Here is a 12603-nt window from a genome sequence, read left to right as displayed (position 1 = left end):
CAGGCTGAACTAAGTTGGTGCCACATGGGTAGTGGTGGAAAATGATGCCAAAGTTAAGACCTGGCAGCTGACTAAACAGAAATGATTGTGGGGGTTTCAAATCTAGGTGACTGAAAGCTCCCTTCTATTTCACATTACACCTTTCATAAAATGTTTCTGGCCAAATTTATTTTATGCTCCCAATAATATGTAAAAAATAAGGACTGTTTTTCATTTTTTTAAAATCCTCAGCACCTAGCTCATAAGTGTCTGATGATTTGATAAATCCTTTTTCTTGTTACTATCTCAAACTAATCTTTACCTGCTCCCTCATTACTTCTAACAGTATCTTTAGCCTATTCATATCACTATATCTCTGAGATCATCACTAATTTCTAGAATGGAAATTCTTAATTTCTTTATTCCTTATTTTATTCCTGCCAACATCTTTAGCATATCTTTCTATCCATACTAAATATAAATATTCAGAGGCAGTTTGTTGGCACTCTCAAACCTTTGCAAAAGGTGATACTTATACACACCTACCTTCATCTTAAAATTCTATTTACACGATTTCACAGTATAATTGATATATTGCTCAATGAGTGAGAGAGAAACTAAAAACCTTTTTAAAAAATGAATGCTAAGATCCAGCAGTGTTACTACTGGGCTTATATACCAAAGAGATTATAAAGAAGGGAAAGGGACCTGTATGTGCATGAATGTTTGTGGCAGCCCTTTTTGTAGTGGCTAGAAACTGGAAACTGAATGGATGTCCATCAATTGGAGAATGGCTGAATAAATTGTGGTATATGAATATTATGGAATATTACTGTTCTGTAAGAAATGACCAACAGGATAATTTCAGAAAGGCCTGGAGAGACTTACACGAACTGATGCTGAGTGAAATGAGCAGGACCAGGAGATCATTATATACTTCAACAATAATACTATATGATGACCAGTTCTGATGGACCTGGCCATCCTCAGCAACGAGATCAACCAAATCATTTCCAATGGAGCAGTAATGAACTGAACCAGCTACGCCCAGAGAAAGAACTCTGGGAGATGACTAAAAACCATTACATTGAATTCCCAATCCCTATATTTATGCCCACCTGCATTTTTGATTTCCTTCACAAGCTAATTGTACAATATTTCAGAGTCTGATTCTTTTTGTACAGCAAAATAATGGTTTGGTCATGTATACTTATTGTGTATCTAAGTTATATTTTAATGTATTTAACATCTACTGGGTATCCTGCCATCTGGGGGAGGGGGTTGGAGGGAAGGAAGGAGGGGAAAAATTGGAACAAAAGGTTTGGCAATTGTCAATGCTGTAAAGTTACCCATACATATATCCTGTAAATAAAAGGCTATTATTAAAAAAAATGTTAAAAATAACTTTTAAGATTAAATTTTTAAAAGATTTAAAAGTTTTTATTTACAAAGTAAATATATTTTTAAAAAATACTAGAGCAAGTGGGAAAGCAAACAGTTCATCCAGTAGGCCTAGCTCTCAGGGTACATTTTCCACTGGAACAAGTCATTTTAACCTCCCCGGACCTCAAAGCTCTTTCCTCTGTCAAAAGGGATGATAACCATCATCCACCTCCCGGGATAGCGGCGAAGATCAAACTTGGACGTTCACAAAGCGCTTTGCAAACCTGAAAGCGCAGGATAAACGCTAGCTATTGTGATGTTACAATAGGCGCCGGTTAAAGGATTGTTGCCTTAGCACGGGCTGCAGGACGACGCGATTTGCTCCGGAGCGCCGAACTCGAATCCAAGACCGGGCTCCCGTTTCAAATTCAGCCCTCTGCTCTGGGCACTAAACGGGCCCCTCCCCCTCCCCCTCCCCCTCCCCCTCCCCCTCGGGCCTCTCCTCACCCCGTGGCAGGGGTTTTTCCGAAGGGGACCGTGACATCAGGGAGGTGATGCCGTGGCAGGCAAGGGAGCCGGATTTAAGGGAGGGAGCAGGGTCACCTGCCTCACTTTCCCCTCCAGAGCCATTTGGGTCCCCGGATATAGCTCAAGATGACTGGAGATGGCCCTGGATGAAAGGAGAAGGGTAAGGCACGCACGCACCCCCTTCCCGACGGCCGGTCCTAGAAACTCCCCCCTCCCCCCTTATCCGGGCCCAGCCGCGCGCTCCCTAATGAATAACCATGAGGCCTCATTAATATTCAAGAGCCCGACCCGCGGAGCCGGTCGCGAGAACCCAGCTGAAGTTGTCGACTCGCCTCAAGCGGAGTCTTCGGGCCCGGCCAGCAGCGCCCGTGTTCCGTTGTTAGGCTTTCTGGCCCTGTCGGCAGCGCCGGAGCCCGGCACCCTTCTTTGCCCCATGCCTCTGTAACTGGACAGATTTCGTGACTAACACCCCGCTCCTCTCCCCTCGTTACCTGGAGACGCCTCTGACGGACAGCCATTCGCTCTCATTGGAGGGGAAACGAATGGGAGGCGGGATCTGAGGGAGACCGTAGCCAATGAAGCGTGCTGAGGGTGGGTCCAACAGGACACTCGGGCTTCAAGAGAGGAGGGACCATGGGCGTTTAGGCTAGAATTGGTAATGGCAGGGAGGGGGGAGGACTCACTGGAAGGACTTTCTGAGGGGAGGACTTTTCAGTGGCTTATTTCCAGTGAAGCTCCTTCCACTCCTTTATCCCCACCCTCCAGTAACTAAATATGTAAAATGAAGAAGCGACATCTTTTAAAAGATATAGAAGCTGATGGAGCCTGTTTTATTTTAAAACTTATTTTACTAAACGCTATCACCACAAATGGGCTCGTCCGAGGGGGCGGGGAGAGGCGATGCACAGATTGCTGGGAAATGTAGTTTCTGCTTTATTTTCTTACGCGCAGGTTGAATTCTTCCAGTTTTAATCAAGAAGGGGAGGACTTTCCCTGAGGCTTAGCTGCCAGCCTTGAGGTCTTGATCTACCAGTTCCTTTGACGTTTTTTGAAAAAAGTTAATTTTTGTTTAGATAGAGCAAAATAATACACATTTACATAAATGCTTATATAAGAAGGAAATTAGCATTTTATAGCACGTTTTTTGTGCCGGGCACTAAATACTACGCAAATGTGTCAGATTCAACCATCCTGCTGGACCAATTTTACAATTGAGGAAACTGAGGTTAAGTGACTCACTCTGTGTCTAAGGATGAATTTGAACCCCTCCAGATTCCATGCGCAGCTCTCTCTCCGCTGAGCCGTCTAGCTTAGATATCTAGGGCAAACATTCTAAATCTAAAACCTTGTGGGCTTGAAAAGAGAGAGACCCTGACACAGAGAGAGAAGGAGGGAGGGAGAGAGAGAAAAAACGGTTTCAATATTTTCCCCTTTGTGATGCAGTGAATTTAATTTATACATTTAACGCATTTTCTGAGAAAGGATTCCTAGATGACACCAGACTGAAAACCAAAATTATCATGTGTAAATAAAAGGCATTTGTAGTTTATAAGGCACTTTTCTTTTTTTTAACAATCCAACAGGGATGACTATATTACTTGCCCAAGGACACTTAGCAGAACCAAAATTTGAGCTCAAGTCCTCTTGAAATCCCGATAGTAAGAGACCCTAATACTTTTCTTTATTTTTTTTTTTATTTTTTTATTTAATAGCCTTTTATTTACAGGTTATATGCATGGGTAACTTTACAGCATTAACAATTGCCAAACCTCTTGTTCCAATTTTTCACCTCTTACCCCCCCACCCCCTCCCCTAGATGGCAGGATGACCAGTAGATGTTAAGTACATTAAAATATAAATTAGATGCACAATCGGTATACATGACCAAACCGTTATTTTGCTGTACAAAAAGAATCAGACTCTGAAATATTGTACAATTAGCCTGTGAAGGAAATCAAAAATGCAGGTGTGCATAAATATAGGGATTGGGAGTTCAATGTAATGGTTTTTAGTCATCACCCAGAGTTCTTTCTCTGGGCGTAGCTGGTTCAATTCATTACTGCTCCATTGGAACTGATTTGGTTGATGGCCAGGTCCAACAGAACATCAACTTGCTGTTGAAGTATATAATGATCTCCTGGTCCTGCTCATTTCACTCAGCATCAGTTCGTGTAAGTCTCTCCAGGCCTTTCTGAAATCATCCTGTTGGTCATTTCTTACAGAACAGTAATATTCCATAATTTTCATATACCACAATTTATTCAGCCATTCTCCAACTGATGGACATCCATTCAGTTTCCAGTTTCTAGCCACTACAAAAAGGGCTGCCACAAACATTCGTGCACATACAGGTCCCTTTCCCTTCTTTATAATCTCTTTGGGATATAAGAGACCCCACTACTTTTCAAGAAAGCCCATATCACCTGACCTTGAAAATGATGTAGTCATCTTAGGAATGGAAATATCGGAAGTGATGCGGCACGACCTTGGAGAACGCGTGTGAAAGAGGGAATGGGTTTATTCCCCTAAGCTATCCTTCAAAGATGTCTGGTTTGTCATCCAAGAGTCCCGGTTGCTCCCTCATCCCTGGACCCAAATGACAAACACTTATTAGTTTCACGAAAGAAGAAAGGGGTTTGTAAGCCCTTTATGCAACGCTGTTCTTTGTTCTGCACTCCCCACCTTCATCTCTACCAATCTTTGCTATAATTTTACCTGCTTTCTCTCTGCTCTTTGCTATCTTCCTCTCTTGGAATTTAACCTGCTTTAGAAACATTAGAAACATAATTAAACTTCAACTCTTAACTTAGAAACTTATCTAAGTCTCCAAATTCTTTTGGGACATGTGTATTACTGGTCCAAAATGCCAATATTCTGGGGTCCCTTGAACCCAATACTGTGGCACAAAATTCACCTTTTTACTATACTTCTAGAATAATAGAAAAGAATCTCTTTTTAAGATGTTCATATCTTATTTTCACATCATTTATATTTCTAAACCTATCCCTCATCTTACATCTGAAAACCCACCCTTAACTAAAAGGAAAAAAATAAAAAGGGTGGGGGAAAGGGTATGCCAGAAGCACAGCAAAACTCAACATCAACTGTGTGAGATATTCTGGGCAATCTTGTACACATTGTCCGACATTTTTGTAAAGAGATGAGAGGTACTTTTTCCCGTGTTTCTTCAAAGCCCAGCTGCTTAGGCTTTTTTATTCTTATTATAATTTGTATCTACATTGTTTTTTTAAATATTTTTTTTTCTGGTTCTGCTTACCTCACTTTTTATTACTTGAGAAGGGAATAATAAAGGACCAAAAAAGGAATAGATAATTAAATTTTAAAAATCAATTAAGTTGAGTAAGACCTCCCCACTCAAACCAGAAAAACAGTAGGGAAAAGGGCATAGAAGATGAGAGCTTATGGAATCACAAGTTGCAAAGTAATTTAATCACAGGAGCAAAGTACCAACAAAGAGAAAGGAGATAAAAAAATCAATACATCAAGAAAAACATATACTTTGCTCCATAATATTAATAGACTAATAATATAAAATCTTATTAAATGAGATGAAAGAGATTGCATGAACTAAATTTGTTATTTATAAAAAGCACATCTCAAAAATGAAGAAAGAGAATCAAAATGAAACTGGAGCAAAATTTACCAAATACAAGATCCATATAACTGCAACCATATTATCAGACAAAATAAAAGTAGAGTTAACATGTCAATAATTAAACAAAGAAATAACATTATATATGCTTAAAAGAATCAAAAACAACAAACCCATATCAATATGAAACAATTAAAAAACAAGGCTTCCTGGAAGGAAAAATTTAATATCCTGTTACACTCACAGAGAACAAAGTGAGTGGTCATGAAGGTGTACTTAGTTCTTTCCTCAGAGGAGGCATCTGCAAACTATGGCCTGCAAATCTGAAAGTTAAAAATGGTTCCTAAAAGTTTTTTTTAAAATAATTTAAAACCATTTTTTAAAAGTTTTATTGGAACACAGTCAATATGCACTTTGTAGCTACTTTTTATGGTTATTTTTACTGTTACCATGGCAGAACTGGTAATTGGGACAAAGACATGGTCACTCATCACTTCTACCTGCTTGATATAGGACAGATTACGAGTGACAGTTATAATTGGACAGTGTTTTGAATGCCAGGTGTATTGCTTTACCATGACATTTGATCTATTTATTTTTTTTATTATTTAAGCAAGAAAATTATAGGAACAAAAGTTTAATGACAATTTTTTTTTACCTTACGGGTAAGATTGCTATTTTTTTGAACTTAAAAAACTGTCCTCAAGACTCAAATCTTGTCAAATCTTGTGATCAAATAGTCAATGATTTCAAATGGAAGTGTTTCATTGGTAATGTAATTAATGTGTTAAGGCAAATATCAATAATGCTTTCTGAGCAGCAAATATGCTCAATTAAAGCCATATGCTCTTGAGTTAAAAACAATATTTAGTAGTATCTATTGCTGTGAAAAGGTATTACAGATCAGTATTAATAGATGAACATTTGAAATCAGTCATGACCATGTCACTTAACCCTCTTTGGTTTTCTCCTCTATAAAATGAGTTGGAGAAAGAAATGACAAATAACTAGAATCTTTGCCAAGAAAACCTCAAATGGGATCACCAAGAGTTGGACATGATTCAACAGTAACAACATAAAGGACTTCATCAGCCTTACCAACTTGAAATTGCTCACTTAATTATAGTCCAAAGGCCTAAAATTTCATCATTGTAGGTGCTACATCCATAGCTCTAACCATCCAGAACTTCTAGATCCCCCAGAATCCCCTTCTGGATCCCAAGGTTACCTCTAATTAGAGATGTGTAGCAGTCAGGTTAAATGTACTCTAGAGAGCTAATTGTTAAATTTTCAGTATCTTTACATTTCTCAAATCATCAAACCCTACAAATCAAAGCTTGATTTATTGTTAATTGGGGAACTAGTTTTTAAAAGCATTTCTCAGTGCACCCAGTGTTTCCAAGTCACAATGAGGGATTAGTAGAGTATTTTAGTGAATAATAATAATAATAATAATAAAAGAACAATAACAGGTAGTTATTTAGGATTTGCTTTCCAGGCATAATGGAAGATTTCTTTTCATTTGATTTTAAAGATAATTCTTTTGCCCTTTCTTTGTTGCACCCAGAAAGCACAAATTCTAGAGTGGACCTTTGGCCTTAAGAGATTAGACAGAATTGTTCTTCACTCAATATTATCTTAAACATATACAAGAAGTTTGAGAGAGAGACAGAGACAGAGAGACAGAGATAGAAGGACAGAGACAGAGAGGAGGGAGAGGGAGGAGAAAGAGAAAGAGAGAGGGAGATTTATGGGTTAAAATCATCAAAGAAGGCTTCTAACCATGTAATTAACTCCATCTGTGACATCCTATTGATGAGGCTGATGAGTCAGGGAACCAAAATATGATGAAGTGAAGTCTAGTTTGGGGGGCTCCCGGTATGGAAACCAAAATATGAGGTTTAGGTTGGGGGGTTCCCTTTCATAGGGAACCAGTGATAAGGTCTAGATTTAGGGAACCAAAATGAGATTAGGGTTTCTAGTGGTCATGGAGTTAAATGATAAGGTCTAGTGGCAGGTTCAGGGTTCAGGGAACCAAATGGAGAGATTTGGCTCCCCTGCACTCCCTTGGGATTTGGCACAAGGGTAGGGAGTTTGGGGGAAACCCCTTCTGGTGGTGCAGAGATTCTCTGTAAAGGAATTTACAGACCTGAAAACCTAGATTGATAAAAAAAGGTTTATTATAGGGATTAGGAGTAAGGTTAGAAATCCTGACAAAGAGACACCTAGGGAAATAGGTGAAGGTAAAGAGAGCATAGCACTGGAAAAGAATATTATTCCAGTGGGCAGAGGCTTCCTTGGCATAGCCTAGCATGGCATAGCATGGCGTGTTTAGAACCTCTGCAAAGAGAGGATTTTAGATTGACTCTTTTATAATAGGAGCTACAAGCCGAAGGGGGCTAATGAGTGGAGTCCCAAGTTGGCTCATCTACAAGATGGGTTTCAGCTTGAGCTGGAATTTGAATAGAATTGAGTTTCTTTAACTGAACCAACCCCACCTAGATAACAAACTGTTTGTCTTGTTTCCCTCAGATGGGGTCCCTCACTGAGGCAGAGTTGAAGGAGATTTTAGTTTTGGAGTCCCTTCTTCGTTATAACAATTTCACTTTCTGGACTTAAGGTTCATTATTCAATTGAAGCTGAACTAGAATGTAGGGGTTCTTAATCAGGGGTCAGATAAGGGAGGGATTCCAGATCTTTTGTAGGAACAAAATTTTGAGGAGTGACACTATGGAGAGAAAGCCTGAATTTTACAACCCAAGTTCTCCATGGCAAGTAAGGAGGAGCACTGATGATCTTAACCTTTTGGTCTTAATCGATTCTTTTGTTGTTTAAATGGAACTTTATTACAGTCTTCCTTCAGGAGGAGGTCTCTGGTAGAATTCTTGACTGAATTCTTTACATTGATCAAACCATTTTAATTCCACAGTTAACTGTATCCAAATCTGAAAGCCAAGTTAGGATGTCCACCCCAGGGTATATTTCCCCTACAAAAGTGTTGTGTCACAGTTCCCTTTTATTGTCCTGACCCAGTTTCCCTAATTGTCCTAGATTGCCTCAGTTCCTAATTGTAATGTTCAAACACCACCCCTTCCTCCTAATCATCAGAATGTTTGATAGGATAAAGATCTTATATCTTAGACATCATTAGAATATCAGGTGCCTCTTCCCATCTCTGGTACCTCCCACCATTATGCCATCCCCATCCCAGGTGCCTCCCCCCATTATGTCATCATTCATGTTACTCTTTAAAAGAATCTTTGTATCCAACATTCATTGCTGGATTCTTGGAGACGATAGTCTCATTCATCCCTGGAACCAAACCATGGATCCATTTGGTCCCAGTAAATCTGTCCCTTTCAAATAAAATATTAAAAACTCTCTAATCATCTTGCTTCAGTTTCTTCTGCATTACAAAAATACCTACCTGAATTTCAATAACTTGCTAAGCATAATCTAGCTTACTTTACTGAGTCAAGGGTTCATTAGGTACTTGCCAAGCCTTAATGGTGTCTTCCTTCTTAAGGATGTTCCCCTCCCCCACTTCACTCCCCCTACCCCACCTGATTGTGAATTTGTCTAGGGAACTTTCTCTTTGTTAAATGCTAAAACCCTTGCTAAAAACCCTTATGGATTTAGCTCACCGTTAGCAGCATAATAAAATCTTTGCCCTCTGATTTGGAAAAGGTCTAAGCCTATAAATTGATAACTCTTGTTGTGCCAAAGTTCCCTTTTAATGTCATGACACACTTTTTTCTCCAATTGTCCTATTTAGTTATTCTGCCTCAGGTTATAACCTTTCCCTCTTAATGTTTGATGAAATAAAGGTCTCCCTCAGTTGCTCTGCCCCAAAACCCCAGGCTATAATCATTCCCTCTTAAATGGTTAATGAAATGAAGGTTTTATATCTTTAGGTTATAGACATTCCTTCTAAATGTTTGACAGTATAAAGGTTTATCCATTTTAGATGTCATGAGAATATCAGTAACTTCCCTCCACTGTGTCATCCTAGGGGCCTCCCCCACCATTAGGTTATCTCCACCTAGGTACCTCCCTGATTATGTCACTGTTCTTGTTATCCTATAAAAAATCTTGCTGTCCAGCCCTGGGACCAAGATCCATCTGGTCCAGTATCTTTCTCCATTTAATAAACTATTGGTCTCTAATCTCTGTCTTGCTCAGTTTCTTCGGCACTACACTCTCAACTCTGGCCTATAATTCCAATATACTTTGGGGATCTAAAACCCTCTCTCCCCAACATTTGGTGGGTAACTCCATCATTTTGGTGGCCTGTTTGGAGAGTCCTGAGACCCCAATATGTTGGAGGGTTCAGCACCCCTATGCCCCAACATTTGGTGGCAAACTCCAAAAGGTAAAAAGGTCCATGAACTTGGGGAGCAGGTCATGTTTGTGTGTGTTTAATATTTTGATAATTGCATTTCAGTATAATTGATTTCCTTTATAACTGTGTATTAATATATTTAAAAATATGATTCCAAGAAGTAATCTATAAACTTTAACAGACTGCCAGAGGATTCTATAATTTAAAAAAAAAATTAAGTCTTGGAACTTTAGGGCTCTAATTTCTCTTCTACCTACTACTATTGAATTCAACCCTCTCATTTTAGAGATGAGAAAGTGAGGTTTAGAGAGATTTAATGACTTGACCAGGGTCACACAGCTTGTATCTAAGAAAGGATTTGAACTCAGTTTCCCAATTTCAAATCCCAAACTATAGTTCCACTTAGATTACCTCATAAGTTCAGTAATTAGACTGGAGAAAGAGGAATAAAACCATGTAAAAACTCAAATAAAATAAAGGCAGAATATGGTATAATAACATATTCCTAGAGTGATTTGTTTAGAAATGAAATTTAAAATATTTAGTTACCAAGCTAATTTCTCAGTGAAACTCTGTAACATATATGTAGGACACATACACACACACAAAAGCATTAAGCATTATTCTCTTTTCATAGATAAGGGATCAGAAAGGGAAAATGATTTACCTAAACTTATACAATAAGTAAATAGCAATTCTAGATCTTAAATCAGAGCCTTTAGATCCCATTGTCAATTCTCTTATCATTATACTATGACATCTTAGGAAAACAAATGAAGGAACAGGTGACCTATAGTGGAGAAGTAGGTAGCACCATATTACCTCCCCCCATTATGTTATTGTTCGTGTTATCCTGACTCAACCTGGAGTCAGAAAGGCTCAAATAAATGAGTTCAAATCCAGCTTCTGATACTTAGTAGCTGTGTGACTCTGGGCAAGTCACTTCACCCCTCTGTACCTTTGTTTCCTCGTCTGTAAAATGGACTGAAGAAGGAAATGGCAAAACACTCTAGTATCTTTGCCTAGAAATCCCCAAATGGGGTTGTGAAGAGTAGGGCTTGACTCAAAACAACTAAATGACAATGTAATAAAGCATGACATACTTCACTTATGAATCACAGGATTTTAGAATTTCAAGGTTATATTTGCAAATTCAAACTATCTATGAAAAGAAATAAAAAATGTCTGAGCAGCCAATGTTTACATAGTTTATAAGGTACTCTTTTACCAGTAAGAGCATCTAGGGTCCTGTAAGTCCCAACTTAGACATATAGTTATCCCATCCACATCTCGACTTTCCCCACTTAAGTTTTGATATATCATAGATTGATATAAGAAATTAAATGGAAATTTTGGGGGAATTTTGTGAAAGCCTTAGACAATATGGGAATGCCAACAGACAACACAGAAAAAAAATTAGTAATTCAGAAATGAAGAAAATATATGGATAGTATTGTATAATATCAAGATATTTTATCTTAGGGGCACTAGGTGGTGCAGTGAAGAGTATGAGCCTTGAAGTCAGGAGGACTTGATTCCAAATCTGGCCTCAGACATTTAACACTTCCTAGTTGTGTGACCCTAGGCAAGTCACTTAATCCCAATTGCTTTAGCAAAATATATATATACACACACATATATATATTTTAAAGAAATTTTATCCTTCAATTCCATAATAATTCAAACTTCTCTGGAATGAAGGGAAGGTCAAATTTTTTTTTGTGGATTTTCTAGATTATCAGTGCCTCATTTCCCTAATTCTCTAGATGTGGAAACGCAAACTATAATTCTAATCCACTTGATTAGTTGCATTTCCTAGCCAGCTTTTGCAAAATTAGAAAGGATGAGGAATCTGCTGGAGACAAATTTCCTTGGAATCATAATAATTCCCTGATAAGTGGGAGAAACTGAACTATGAAAGGCAAACTGGGGAATTCTCAAAGTTCAACAGTTTTAAGCCATTTGGAATAGAAGTCTTTATACTTCAATAGTGCCAGAAGAGGCCTCACTATGTGAACCCTTCCTCCTTCCTCCTCCCTCCTTCCTTCCCCTTTTCTTTCCCTCCCTCCCTTCCTTCCTTCCTTCCTTCCTTCCTTCCTTCCTTCCTTCCTTTTTCCCTTTCCTTTCTGCCTTCCTTACTTCCTTCCTCTCTCTGTCTCTTTGTCTCTCTGTGTGTGTCTCTCTTTCTGCCTCCCTTTCCCCCTCCTTCCTTCCCCTCTTTTTCTTTTTTCCTCTATTTATACCTGTCTTTTTATCTATACACTTAGTAATTAGTATTCATAATGATGGTCTTAATGATCTGCTTGTATTTAGGGGAAAGAAACATAGCTCATAATCAGAAAGAATTCAGCTATACTGATATCAAAACAAAAAAGTAGAAAAATTGTACATTTAACAGTACACTGGGTTCTTTTTGTTCAGATTTTGATGTCATAGTATATGTGAAATCCAACTAAGAACTAACCATGTTAAGATTACAGATTTACTTGAATGGCTCCTGAAAATTGAGGCTGAAAACCTTTTATACTCAAAATAATACGAATGGTAAACTCAAATCAAGTTTTAAAACAAAGTTAACTGAGTTCAGAAGGAAAAACCTGAGATTTTTGGGACAACAAGGATGTGTGGATCATGGTCACAAAGCCAACATGGTGGCTGGCTGGGGTAGTTTCCTGTTTTAATTAATTATCCTTGCTGGCTAGGTGCTAAACTTGGCAGTTTCTATCTACTGAAATAACAAAGTTGTCAGTCCTAAATC

The 12603-nt window shown here is 38.5% G+C and overlaps 1 protein-coding gene and 1 long non-coding RNA gene across 2 annotated transcripts in view; one reads left to right on the top strand and one right to left on the bottom strand.

The window, feature by feature from the left end:
• MEAK7 (MTOR associated protein, eak-7 homolog) overlaps positions 1 to 2364 on the bottom strand; it is a 59067-nt gene extending 56703 nt beyond the window's left edge. Inside the window, exon 1 of the mRNA XM_023495442.2 lies at positions 2223 to 2364. The gene's annotated coding sequence lies outside the window, so the exon portion shown is untranslated. The remainder of the gene's footprint in view (positions 1 to 2222) is intronic.
• LOC116421321 overlaps positions 1706 to 12603 on the top strand; it is a 34311-nt gene continuing 23413 nt past the window's right edge. Inside the window, exon 1 of the long non-coding RNA XR_004231643.1 lies at positions 1706 to 2050. This is a non-coding gene — a long non-coding RNA (uncharacterized LOC116421321). The remainder of the gene's footprint in view (positions 2051 to 12603) is intronic.

The sequence above is a fragment of the Sarcophilus harrisii genome, chromosome 2 (genome assembly GCF_902635505.1).
Source record: "Sarcophilus harrisii chromosome 2, mSarHar1.11, whole genome shotgun sequence".
NCBI classification, from domain to species: Eukaryota; Metazoa; Chordata; class Mammalia; order Dasyuromorphia; family Dasyuridae; genus Sarcophilus; species Sarcophilus harrisii.
This window is presented reverse-complemented; position numbering and strand designations above follow the sequence as displayed.